Source organism: Mauremys reevesii, linkage group 6 (genome assembly GCF_016161935.1).
Source record: "Mauremys reevesii isolate NIE-2019 linkage group 6, ASM1616193v1, whole genome shotgun sequence".
NCBI classification, from domain to species: Eukaryota; Metazoa; Chordata; order Testudines; family Geoemydidae; genus Mauremys; species Mauremys reevesii.
The window spans coordinates 29,629,343-29,643,075 of NC_052628.1; the positions used below are offsets into that span (position 1 = coordinate 29,629,343).

Consider the following 13,733-nt stretch of genomic DNA (forward strand, 5'->3'; position numbering starts at 1 on the left):
GATTTTGTTCCCTCCTCCCCACCCCCACCCCAATATTGCAGTAGCACCCAGGTCCCTGATCAGGACTAGGGCTATATTGTGCTAAGTGATGTATAAACTGAGGTAGAAATAGTCCTTACCTCAAAGAGCTTGCTATCTAATCAATGGAATATTTTCTGGAATGACCACTGTAGCATCTGTGGACTTTGTGAAAAGACGTGTATTGAGGGATTTGATAACGGGAAATTATACTAGAGCCCATTATACTAGAATAGAAATAGTTTAAAGCGCTAGAGTTTTAGCTGGGCCCATTTTTGCTATAAATGCACTGCAATATAATGTAACATATAAAGCACTATAAGCACAAAAACAATCAACAAAAAATTCCACTTGAGTCAAAGAAAGTGTAAGGAGGCAGAATGTATCTTTACCAGCTGCGATGTAGCTCAGTAATGGCTCTAGAGAAATGTCCTACCAAAATCTTGAGGACATGAGCCAATGCTCATGGAAGTCAAACTGTAGTCTTTCCAACAACTTCAATGGGCATTTGATTAGGCCCTAATACCCTAAATTTGATTCTATTTTAACTTTCTCATTAAATATGTATTATCATTATCTAGAATACAACACAAGATGGGCACCTAGAAACTGACTTTGAAAAGTTCTTAAAATTAAAATTCAATTAAGAAACTAATCAACCATGCATAGCACAAGCATTTGCATAACATATTAAACACTCTTACAAAAATTGAGAGTTGAGAGAGGACTGGTAATTAACACCCAAAAGGAGGAGAGAGAGGTTTGAATAAGAAAAAAGTGCCATGCATTCTTTATCAAGCTCTGTGTCACCTCCCCTTCCCTTTCTCCCTTCCCCCCCCCATATAGAAACTCTGAATGAAGTAAATATACAAATGTTTGTGTTGGTTTTGTTTTTTTAAATCCTTTCACTCAGTCTAGTATCCTTAAGGAAATGCAGCAAGGCTGTTTTTCCACTATTCCGTTTTCCTGACATTCTCACTAGTACCTCGAGGGTAAAATCTTTGATTCCAAACCAACTCAACTTTCTTTCCATAGAATATTGCCCACAATGCCACAGAACATGATCAACTGTGCCTTTGGTTTTGCACACATTACACGGCCCAGCTTTATGTCTTTTTAATATGTTTAACTTATCATTTAGGGCACAGTGACCTGTTCACACTATAAAATGACTTCACTTTTTCTGTTGTGGTAGTGGAGTATACTATTATCTTCAATTTTGAGCATACAAAACCATCAACCTTTTGTTTCCTTTGCCCACAGTTCTTGCCATTTCTTCACAAGTGCCTTTTTGACCACACTTTTAAATTCTTCTGTACTTAAGGGAATGTTAATATCCACCTCCCCTTTTTTTGGAGCTTGTTTTGATGCTTTGTCAGCCACCTCATTTCCAGGTATTCCAATATGCGCTGGAATCCATGCTATTGTTACACAGATACCTGCTTGCATAATTTCCACAGTTAAGAACATTATTTCACTTATGTCATTTCTGCTTCCTAGAGTCTCTGTTCTCATTGCCACTATGACTGACAGGGAAGCAGATAAAATTACAGCTGCAGTTGGCTGCACATCTCTTACCCAGGTTACTGCCACCAATATCCTCATTAGTTCAGCCATTGGAATGGTCACATAATTTGATAGCCTTTGAGATTTCTGGATTCCCAAGACTAATAACATAAAAGGCTGTTATTACTCTACCTGTGCTGTCATATTTTGATCCATCTGGACTATTTTTCATAAATAAATTCAGAAATGTCATTGGTCATAATGTGTTTTATTCCTTCCCTCAGTTCTTTCATACCATTCCAAATCCACAAATGGGAGAATAATTATCCAACTGTAATTTGATTTCCCATGACTAATAATTTTTAGTTTTTTCAGTTTTTTTTTTTTATGTATCTCCTTTACATATTTTGACTCTGATAGTATGAGAAAGCCTGTGGCAACCTAACTTATTTTGTCTACTCAGCTCCCAGCAGTCCTCATAAATTGGTTGTGTACTTCTATTTTCATGATTTTCATTTACCTTTCCCCAAAAGGTTAGATCTAATACAGTATTTCTCAAACTGGGGTCGCCACTTGTGTAGGGAAAGCCCCTGGTGGGACGGGCCGATTTGTTTACTGGCCCCGTCTGCAGGTCTGGCCAATCACAGTTCCCACTGGCCGTGGTTCGCTGTTCCAGGCCAATGGGAGCTGCTGGAAGCGGTGCCGGCTGAGGAACTTACTGGCTGCTGCTTCCAGCAGCCCCCATTGGCCTGCAGTGGCAAACCGCGGCCAGTGGGAGCCGCGATCAGCCGGAACTGCAGACGTGGCAGGTAAACAAACCAGCCCTGCCCGCCAGGGGCTTTCCCTACACAAGTGGTAACCCCAGTTTGAGAAACACTGATCGAATAGTTTCACCCTTAGATTTATAGGTGCTTCTCCAGTGGCTATTTGCAACACACACACTGATGTTATCATTGCACCACATGCCAATTGCAGAGCTGAGGCCTGGAGTAGTTCCAAGTTTCTAAGAATTGTTTTTGAGGCTGAACTACAAGCTTGGCATCCATAAAACTGGTCTTACCAATGCTTTATACCATTATAATCAGTATCTTCTTATCTGCATCCCATTTGCTTCCAGCTACACTATTAAGTAAGTTCATCCTACTTTTACAGTTTTAGAAAAGTCACATAGGTAATATCATACAATTTAATTTATCAAACACTACTTCTAGGAACATAAACTTTTTAACTATCTAAATTTTTTCACCATAAAAAAATAAGTTCCATTCTTCCCTAATTTTTTTCCTGTTAAAAAGCATTTCCTTAGTTTTTGCAAGTGAAAATGTAAATCCCCAATCATTTCCTCATTTGGAAATTCTCTGGAGTGTCTCATTTATCTTTTCCACAGCTATTTTAAGTCTTTTATGCTTAGTCCATATAACACAGTCATCTGTGAAAAAGGAAATACGTACGCCCATCTGCACACTTTCTGTGAGGTCATTTATCATAATGGAAAACAAAGCAGGGCTTCTAATAACTTCCTTGAGTTTGATTTTTAATCTTGTAGGTTTTCGATAAAGCTGTTCCCCCTTTCACTTGTATAATTTTGTCACTTAAAAAGTCCCTTATCCACCAAAACATTCTCCCTTTTATTCCAATTTTGGCTGGTTTATAAAGGAGGCCTTCCCACTATAGCATGTCATATGTTTTTTCAATGTCCAGGAAGACTGTTATCGTAAGAACATAAAAATGGCCATACAGGGTCAAACCCATGGTCCATCTAACCTAGTTTCCTGTCTTTCAACAATGGCCAGTGACAGATGCCTCAAAGGGAATGAACAGAACAGGGAAATTATTAAGTGATCCATTCCCTGTTATCTAGTCCCATCTTCTGGAAGTTGGAGGTTTAGGGACACCCAAAGAATGGGGTTGCATCTCTGCTCATCTTGGTCAATAGACATTGATGTACCTATCCTCCATGAACTTATATAATTCTTTTTAAACCCAGTTATCATTTTGGACTCCACAACATTTCCTGAAAATGAGTTTCACAGGATGACTATATGAAGAAATAATTCCTTAAGACTGACTGAAAAAAATACAAATTGTAATCCTGTTAACCTAAATATACGACACAGAGGAAGAATCAAAAACTTTCCCCAAAGGTCTTCAGAAGTGCAGGAAGAATTATTTAATGGAAATAAATATAGGAGTTCATTTTCAAAGATTTCATAATATTAAATTTGGCTGGGCAAACAAGAGAAGCAGCCCTAAGGTTCGTTTATTGATGAGGGAAAGAAAAACTCAAGGTCAAAGCCAAGGCATGTGACTTAATGTTAGAGAATTTAAATCCTTCAAGAAACCTTTTGAATGAGAATTTTTAAAATTGGGGGATAATGACAGAGATTCTAAAATCTTATGTGGACTAGAAAGAAACAATAATTTTATTTTTCAGATAGTTAAAAGTTGATAGACGTAATGTTATAGGCATTGTAAGTTGACAGATCTGGAGTAATGAATGATTCCATTTATGAAATGCCATTATAATGCAAACATCAGGAAAATATTTGAATTTACAATGGTTGACAATGTGTTATATAGCACAACTCTTAGAGGCAGTTCAAGGAGCAGAGTGATATAAACCTGACTAGCAACTCCACAGTATGCTGACTTACTAGGAATTGTAAGTGGAATCTCCAGTTTGCAATGATATTTACAAGCATTCTACAAAAATGCAGCAGCAGCAGCTAGGGAACCTAGTAGGAAATGGCATGTGTGAGTTCCGCACACAGCTCAGAGTAGACAACATATTATGCAGAGTTCCTGACCTGAAATGATAAAGTGTCTTAAAGATAACATAGAAAACATTCTTTAGCTTTGGACCTTTATTCCTTTGGGAGGTATCATCATTAGTCTTAGAATCACTGGTGACTGGTGGAAGTCATATACAATAAATCACTAACTAGACAACATAAAAGACTATCATGAATAAGTCTGCCAAGAACAAAATAATTTTCCTCCAAATACTAATCAGAGCCTACTGTTTGTCTTCGCCAGGAACACTTTCAGTTTTAGGTCCACATAGACACAAATTTATTTTACTCACATAAGTAGTCCCAATGAGTAGTTCTCTTGGGTTGGCAGGATCAGGCCCTTAATAAGAAATTCAGCAAAGGAAATAATTGACTGTAGATTATAATTTTTTAGCAGTTAAGTGGGAATGGTCAATAAGTATGTATTGTTCTCACTTTACATATAGTGAAACAAAGGGCTTGTCTATACAAAGCAGTTGCACTGGTTGAACTTCAGGTAAAAATTTAAACCAGATTAGTTAATTTAAGAGTAGATAATACTGAGATATTTGGGTCCACATTTAAACTAAAGCAACATAATCCACCCTTAAACTGATATGAGTGTCCACAAGGGTATTGGAACAAGTCTAATTAAATCAGCTTAAATGAATGAAGTTTAAACCAATGTAACTTTCTTGTGTAGGCCTAAACTGACTTAAACAAGAAAGGCTAAGTGACTTTCAGAAGGCTACCCCAAAAAAACCCATGTCAGAACAGGGATTAGAATTGAGGATTTCCACATTACCAGACCTGTGTTTAAGAATTAGACTTCACCTTTCTCTTAATGGTAAACTGCAGTTTTGTACAGATGAATGGAGGAAATACAAACGTTTCTTTCATTAGTCTAAGAAGGGATTCATTTTACACCATATCTTTTGACTGTGGGGTGCATAGTTGTTATGGTCACAAATTCAGTCCTGTTGTTAAAAGCTTTAAGAGCCCCTTCCCAGCTAGTTGACATTCTACACTATTGATAACAGGAAGCAACTGACTTTCCATTCTAAGTCCTATTTTGGCACCATAAACAGAAAATGTATTGTCCTCAGAATGGATCAGGGTTCAAGAATAATTTATTTTCCTACCACATTTGAGTTTAATTGGAAGATGAGATCTTGAATTATGACACCCTATAAAAAGAGGTGCTCAATAAGGTTCAAAAAGTCTTCTAGGGCAAATATTTTACAAGTACCAAATTACCACTTTCAAAAGTGATTTGGACATGTATTAGCCTACATCTCATTGAAATTCAGTGTGACATAGGCATCTAAAGTAACGTATGCACTTTCAAAAAATTTACCTCCAACTTTGTTATTTTATAGGAAAACATCTTCTAATACAAACAAACGAACAAACAAACAGAATGGAGGAAAGAAAAAAAACAGCTAATTGCACTCCCTTTGCATAGCACCAAAATGTAGTTGACTAAATTCTAACTTTCAAAAGCTATACACTTTTGGATATAGAACATCAGATGATTGCTGGGGATCTATTGAAAAGCTCGGGTTTCAGGCCCTTTTCCTTACAGAGATAAACTTCGAAACATACCTCTAAACTGTTGTTCATTCTCAAATGACACCAAGAACTGGTGGCCATGAGAAAACATACCTCACTGCACCTCACACTATCAGGCTCTTAATGAAGAGCTAGCCATGATTGCCTTCATTAGGCTGTCTAGTCAGCAGCTTCAAACAGTGTGCACATTGAGTAAAGGCGGCTTTAAAGCATCATGATCACTACTTAGTTAAAAATAAGGCATTCTAGGTTTTGTGACTAATAAAATGGAACTTATGAGCTGAGAAGGTAACTTTCAGGACATTGCTATGATTTGGGGGAACAGACGAGACAGTTTGGAGCTTCGGTGCCTTGTCTTAGGAGTTTGAAACCTAGGAAATGCAGCCTGCATTTTTGAGGAGTTTATCTTTGTTCATTTAAAAAAAAAATTCTAATGTTCTTGAAAGGTAACATTTCAGTGGTTTGAGTGCATTTGTCTTTAACGTTAACTTCACCACAACATTGTTGGGGTTTTTTTGTATGTGACTGTATAAAATGTAGGCAGCCAAAAATGGGCAAAAGATATAATTCCAATGCAGAAACGAAATTTGAAAAGATCTGTGGCCAATCTATAAACATTTTTTTTCCATCCTTAGGTTTGCACAGTTTAGTGAATACAGTAAAGTGTTCAATAATAAGTAATAAAATGTCTGTAGGTCTAACTTCTCTTTAATCGTTTGTGCATATCTGAGCTTCCTACAACTCAATAATAATTATTCATGAGACAGCTGTTCTATTCATGGAACAATGGTAATGCTATTTAACTGCAGTAAACGTTTGGAAAGCTTATGGAATGCCTTCAGAGCTGTAACATAAAAGGCAGGAAAGTATCTATGTAAATCTAAAAATTAAACCACAGTCCTTTGATTACAGGAGCTACAAAATTAGCCTGCAGAGCAAGTATAGCAGTCACCTGCTGGATAGTTTAAAGGAATCCAGTTTTGAAATTGAATATTCCAATTCTGTAATTTAAATGGATATTGTCATGATAATAGTAAGAAAAAACAACTCAGTCTTCTATGCCCTAAGAGCAAACACTGGGGAGAGGTAGTTACCTGGATGTGGGAAAGAAGGGGAGTAATGGGGGATGAAGTCAATGAGTGATGGAACATTTTATTTAGTGTTATATTAGTCCACTAATCCTGTAAACCATCTGGAAGAGTCATCAGAAACAGAGAGAGACCTCATTCCATCCCTGAAGTGTTTATAATCTATGGTTGCAATTCTGCAGCACAGTCTGTGTAGGCAGACTTTTAAGCCAGTGTAACTTCATTGAAGTCAGTGGGACTCCACCTGGGTGCAAAGAGTTTCCCTATATAGATTTGACTGAAGTCCTAGGGCCTTATTTTAGACACAGTATAATGAGTGGGGAGCAATAAACAGTACAGAGGGAGTGTGGAGAGGCAGGACAAGTTTTCTAGCAATGAAATTATAAGTGTTCCCAGTACAGACATATGAACATCTTGGCCATTCCTTTATATTTTTGTGAATGTGACTAAGTACAGAGTACTGAGAATAAGCTTTTCAATTTTCAGGACAAACATTTGGATATTTGAATTTATCTCAAAAAAAGAGAGGAACATGCTGAAATTACAGAGTATTAAAAATATCCCCAAAGTCATCCATTTCATCCTCACCCATAACAATTTTACATTCAACAACAAACACTTTGCCCAAATCATGGGAACAGCTATAAGTACTAGGATGGCTCCCCCAAAATGTAGCTCTCTCTGGGCCACCCAAAAAAAAAAAAAAAGACAAAAAAATGACCCAAACCACCAATATACCCCTGGACAGACAACCTAAACTGCCATATAGATTTCCACCAACCACAAAACACCATCAACGCCCCATTATTCTCTCCTCTCCACTCTACACTAACACTGGACAACACAACAAACAAGACAAGCTGGAACAATGGAAAACTCTACCAGATGATCTATACAAGAAAACCCACTCATCACTCCATCCACACACTCAGACCACCACCCACACCACAAAATCTGTTATCTACAGTGATATTCAGACAGAACAGAATAATATGCTTGGAGGAAAAAAGGAAATATATACACTATAACTATTAAACTAACTTCAGCAAACAAAACAAGGAACAAAAAACAAAGTAGATTACATCATGAAATGGGCCACCCAAGTGCCCTGAAAGAACCTGCTTCAATCAATAAATAAAAAATTGCAAATGGCACCTGCAATTCACACCACATACCACCCCCCAAATGGACACCTGTGGGGGTCAAACAATACAAAACCCATACTCAGTGGGGACCACATCCTGAAAGAAATATTTCCTGAACCCCCTCTTCTGGCCTTCAAAGAACCCCTTCCCCGCCACACACACACAACCTCTCCAAGTTCATCATCAGAAGCAAGCTTCCCACAGACCAGGACACATTAACTCAAAGTGGCACCAGACCTTGCCAGAGCAACAGATGAAAAGCCTGTAGACATATCTGCACTGCTATGATGATCAATACACCCCATACAACACATTTCAAGATCCATGGGTCCTACACATGCCTATCACAGCAGGTGGTGCACTTCATCCAGTCATAGGTGGCAGGTGACCCAGCCATTAGGGGAGGCTGGCCCCTTTCCCTGTGCTCAAGGCCCCACTCCTCCCCTTCTTCCCCTCCCCCACTTCATTGCCATTTTAGCTCTTTGGTAGTCTAGCAGAAACACTCTTTTTCACATGGCTTGCTACTCTGATATTTCTTGGTCTTTATGTCTTTCAGTGTTTGCATTTCAGATTTCATCTTAGCCTTCCTAATACCCATTTTACCTGCCATAGTTTGTATTCCTTTCTGTTGACTTCACGAGGGATGGATTTCTGTTTTTCTTTAGAATATCTGTTCAGCTCAAATAACTTCTTCTATCTTGCTATTTAACAATATTTGTTTTCCTTAACTTCCTGATTCATTTTTTGAAGGCGGGCATTCATGAATTCTGTGGCCATTACCATTTGCTTGTGTAGTGTCCATGCAAAGCATAAGGGCTTATTTCTTCAGTTTTGACATCAGGGGCTTTTTGCCTAACTTCCTCTCCTTTATTTAAATATCCCTTTCTGAATTTTAATAGCATCTACCTGGGTGGCCGGGGGGTGGGGCCCCAGTCCCGGTACTCCAGGGGCCCAGCTGTGGTGCACCAAGCAGCCCGGTGGTGTGGCCAGTTTCGGTGCGCCAGGCGGCAACACCCCCAGCTGCAGTGTTCCAGGAGGCCGGGCGCTGCAGCTGCAGCACCCCCAGTTCCGGTATGCCCAGCGGCCCGGGCGCAGTGTGCCAGGCAACGCGGATGCAGCGCCCCCAGCCTTGGTGCACCAGGCAGCGAGCCCCAGCACCAGCTGCCCTGACTCCCTGTGGGAGACAGGCCGGCCACCCAGCCCCGGCCCCCAGCCTGCCTGGGCCAACCAGAACACAAAAGCAAACATCTGAATATATTTTCCAACTTTAATCTTGAGAGTTAAGCCCAAGTGCTGTGAACAAAATGTCTGTATACATGCATTCTTCACAATGATAAAAACTGTTTTTCCAGCATGCATAAAAGATGTGCAAAGTGAAGAAAATTGTTGAATATATATTGTTTGTCCTTGGAATGTATTACTGAATTGTATTGTTTGTCCTTGGAATGTAGACAGGAATCATTGCACTCAGGAAATATTTTTGTTGGCCCTCTATATATATGTATATTTAACTGAACATCCATATTAAATAAAGCTGAAAGAGTTCTATTTACAATAGGAGAATAAATGGATTATTAATAAATCTTCTGCTATTCAACTTCACACTGTCAGATTTTAAAGAAAAAATAAAAGAAACAAGCTTTTAAACTTCTTTATTCATTTGCACTGTACATATTACTCTTCTATTTCTTCCGTTATGTGATAAACAAGTTAGTCAACTGTACTGGCTTATAGTGACAATCCTTAATAGGAAATATTAGTTTAAGATATTACACTTTCAGAATTTTTTTAATGGCGGTAAGAGGAATGTAATCAAGTTGTCATACAAATTTTCCTTCACAATTTAACCCAACTTGTTTAGATCTAATTTACCTTATCCTTTTGCAAGGTATGCCCAGTACTATATCTCCAGTCACCATCATTAAAAGCAGTGAAGTTATGTAATACTGTCATTTCTAAGGACATATGACATTTGCAATATGTGTTCCCTGCAAATATTTGTTATCCTTTTAGCAATCCACTCCTGGGTAAAGATGCTACTTGCTAAAGCTCAAATGGCAATCACTCTTGAATATTTATTCTCTTCAGAAACAGAGTTGACTCTTAAACATGCTTTTCTTAGAGAAAGTTTTGTAGCATTTTAATTCTAAATGAAATAATATGGAAAGATGTTGCTGGAAAAATAAACGTTGTAATAGCAATTCTATATACAATATTAGAAAGTAAAAGGAGAAAAAACAAAGAGGAACATTTGATACCTTCTGCACTTGCAGCCATGTATAAAATCAAATAATATGGGTGAGAGTCTCAAGATGTCACACACGTGAATTATATGACTTATGTGAGCTGAAATTCTCAACCAGACATTTAAATAAGTGCCAAGATTAAACCATTCCAATTCTGAATCTGTTCTACTGTAGTTGAGATTTGGCATTCTTGTCCATTTCCCATTATTGTACTTCCTCATAGAGAGCTCTGGATTAAATCATATTTTCTCTTTCCAAACTCAAAATCTGAATTAGATCACTGCGTATCTACTGTAAATTCCTGTTGCACAGCATATATCTGCTTTAGCCTCTTAGGAGAAATGTACAAACAAACCATTTTATTATGTCAATAGATTTCACAACTAAATCCATAGGCACTGACTTTTGTTTTTGAAGAGGGGAATGTGTGTTTGCCGGTGGGTGCTTTTGAAGAGGGGAGTGCGTGTTTGGGGGGGCAGGGGCACGCTGCCAGTTTTGGGGAAGGTTATTTTCAGCATATTTATACAGTTCTTTCATATACTAATTATTGAATGGGTCTATCATTGATATCTTTACTATTTTAATAATGATTCAATTGTTACGAACTACATAATTACATTATCATGAATTACAATATATTAAGATCATTGCAATCACCTACAAGCTGTCTTCACTAATATCCCAGTTTAAAGACATTATTATCTCACTTTAGCTTTTTGGATGAAACTGTCAGCAATCTTATTCACATCTAGTTCCCTGGTATTGTTTTGATGCACTTAAGGACAGCTACACTATTCAGTTGCATCTGTCCCATTGATGACTGGAGATAATTTTTAAGTTTTCTGAAGCAGGAGAATGAGCATTCCACAGTTCAAGATGATAGAGGCACAGTGAGAAGGATTCTTATGAATTTGAAGTACTCTGGAAACATAGTACTGCAAATGACTCCAAGATCTCTTTGCTGATCCGTAACAGCTACTTTAGGTACTTCATTTTGTTGGGATTATATTTTGCCATGAGCATTACTTTGCATTTAACACTGAATTTAATCTGCCATTTTGTTGCCAAGTCACTCAGTTTTGTGAGATCCCTTTTAAATCTTTGCAATCTGTTTTGGATTTAACTATTTGAATAATTTTGTATCATCTTCAAACTTTGCCATCTCACTGTTTACCCCTTTTTGCAGATCATTTATGAATATGTTGAACTGATCCCAGACTAGTACAAGCCCCTCCGGGGACAACTCTATTTACTTCTCTCCATTCTGAAAATGGACCATTTATTCCCACCATCCCCTTTTTTACCTGGCATGCCTGGGAATGCTTTCAGGATCATCTAAGGATCCTTAATTTAATGACAAGCATTTTGTTATCTTAATCATCCTAGCTCTGTTTATAAATAAACTCCCTGCCCCAAGGACAGACCTTGTTAGCAGCACAGAACTCACCACATTCCACACTCAAGCTCTGACTCCTGGGTCTTGAGCACCCACTATTTTTTCCCCTGGGTGCTTGAGCCCCAGAGCACCCACTGAGTCGGTGCCTATGACTAAATCACTCGTGCACTTTTTTAAAGTTGACTTTGGGCTCAGGCATTAAAGCTTTCCTAGTCCTTCCTGACAATGGAAACAGGCAAGCCAAGGGATTTTCACTTCTATGGGGTGATTCTTTCCCTGTTTCAAATGTCGTCAAGTGGTTTTAACCTGCCTACCTATTCTGGGCCAACATTTTCCCCAGTAAAACCTCTGTCATGGATTAACTAAACCTCTATCCAAACAAAGTCTCTATAGAAAGTGAACTACTGAGGAAGAGGATGTTCAAATCCAGAATCTTATGTTTCCTCTCTCAGCAACACACTATGTTAGAACAGTTCTCATGTGATACTAGCACTCACATCAACTTATAAAAGTATTAAATGCCAAAGTATATTGATCAATCCCAATACACTATTTTGCTATAATCCAGGAATATTAAAATAAAATACTTAATGTATTTAATGAAAAGTATTAGAATAATTTATGCAAATATGATACAGAAATTTATATTCTCTTTTATGAAAATAAAAGAAGTCATGGGCTGAAATATGAGATGGACTGAAAAAAAAGTTGCATTAGTCATCTGTACAGATGAGAACTATTTTCTTGACTCATTCACATGACACAGGATATCAGAGCTAGATGAACATCAAGGAGATTGTTTGATCTTCTAGCACTTCTTTGGCAGCACTGCACTAGTGCATAATTTTGAAAAGTATATCAGTATAGTAGATTTGTCAATGTCTATCCCTGTATGCTTAAGATATAGAAGATCAGGATGAGAAAATTTATTTGTTACCAACGAATGAATGAACGAATAAATAAATAAATCAATCCCCCGACAGCATGGCAAGACCAAAACAATAAGAAAGGATATTTTAAGATTATTGCATCATGTTTCTGCACAGTTTAAATGAGTCCATACTTACAGAACCGATCAAGTAGACTTCAGTAACTGTGCTACAGAATAGCTTATTTTAATGACCACCTGAATGAATTGCCAGTGCTAAAAACAGAATCCTACCTGCACAATAACATTACAAAATGTTAAGAGATGTGTGAACCAGTGAAGATCACCATCAGAGGACCAGCTACATCAGTAAAGAAAATGTAACTGATAGAAATATCCAGAGAGAAGAAAGAAAACAAAACATATTAAAAAGGTGTCTTTATTTTATATGGTTTACAGGGCACTGATTCAAGAATGTGCTCACAGGTTTGCTCACAAAGAGGCTATGCAGTTGGCAGTTTATTCAGAGTTCAAGGTATATGCCACAGGATTCTTCACACACGCCAATGACATAAGTAATAATGTTAACACAAGATGCTGATCATTCCCCGAGCCAGGTCTAACTGTGCCTAATGTCCCCTGCAGTATATTTCCCTTACAGCGAATCTACTTTTAGAACAAGAGTTGCAGTAACCTTTATAGCTAAGGTTGTATTGTGTGTTTCCATTCTAACCTTTGTTTTCAATTATATCACTTTCGGAAACATTCACTTTATAACAGAATTATTCTAGGTGATTTTGTGTGTGAGCTGAGAGAGAGAGAGCACTCAAGCAAGAGACAGTTCAGACATTTTGGGAACAGGAGATTAAAAGAACCACAGTTTCTCTCTTATGTATAATTCTTCTGCCTAGAGCTGGTGAAAAATTAGAATGTCTGGCCTACAGGAAATGCCAATACTTTGACATTTGGTTTTGTACTGAATACGGGAAAAAACTTGAAATACACCTCTACCCCAATAGAACGCTGTCCTGGGGAGCCAAAATATCTTACCGTGTTATATTGAACTTGATTTGCTCCGCCTGAGCGCACAGCCATTCCCCCACAGCCCCGGGAATGCTGCTTT

The 13,733-nt window shown here is 38.0% G+C and overlaps 1 protein-coding gene and 1 non-coding gene across 2 annotated transcripts in view; one reads left to right on the plus strand and one right to left on the minus strand.

The window, feature by feature from the left end:
- HCN1 (hyperpolarization activated cyclic nucleotide gated potassium channel 1) overlaps window positions 1–13,733 on the minus strand; it is a 288,556-nt gene that overhangs the window by 95,109 nt on the left and 179,714 nt on the right. The gene's annotated exons all lie outside the window — the stretch shown is intronic.
- LOC120408801 lies at window positions 4,026–4,132 on the plus strand. Its single transcript, XR_005600977.1, has one exon. It is a non-coding gene; the product is annotated as a small nucleolar RNA U6-53/MBII-28 (small nucleolar RNA).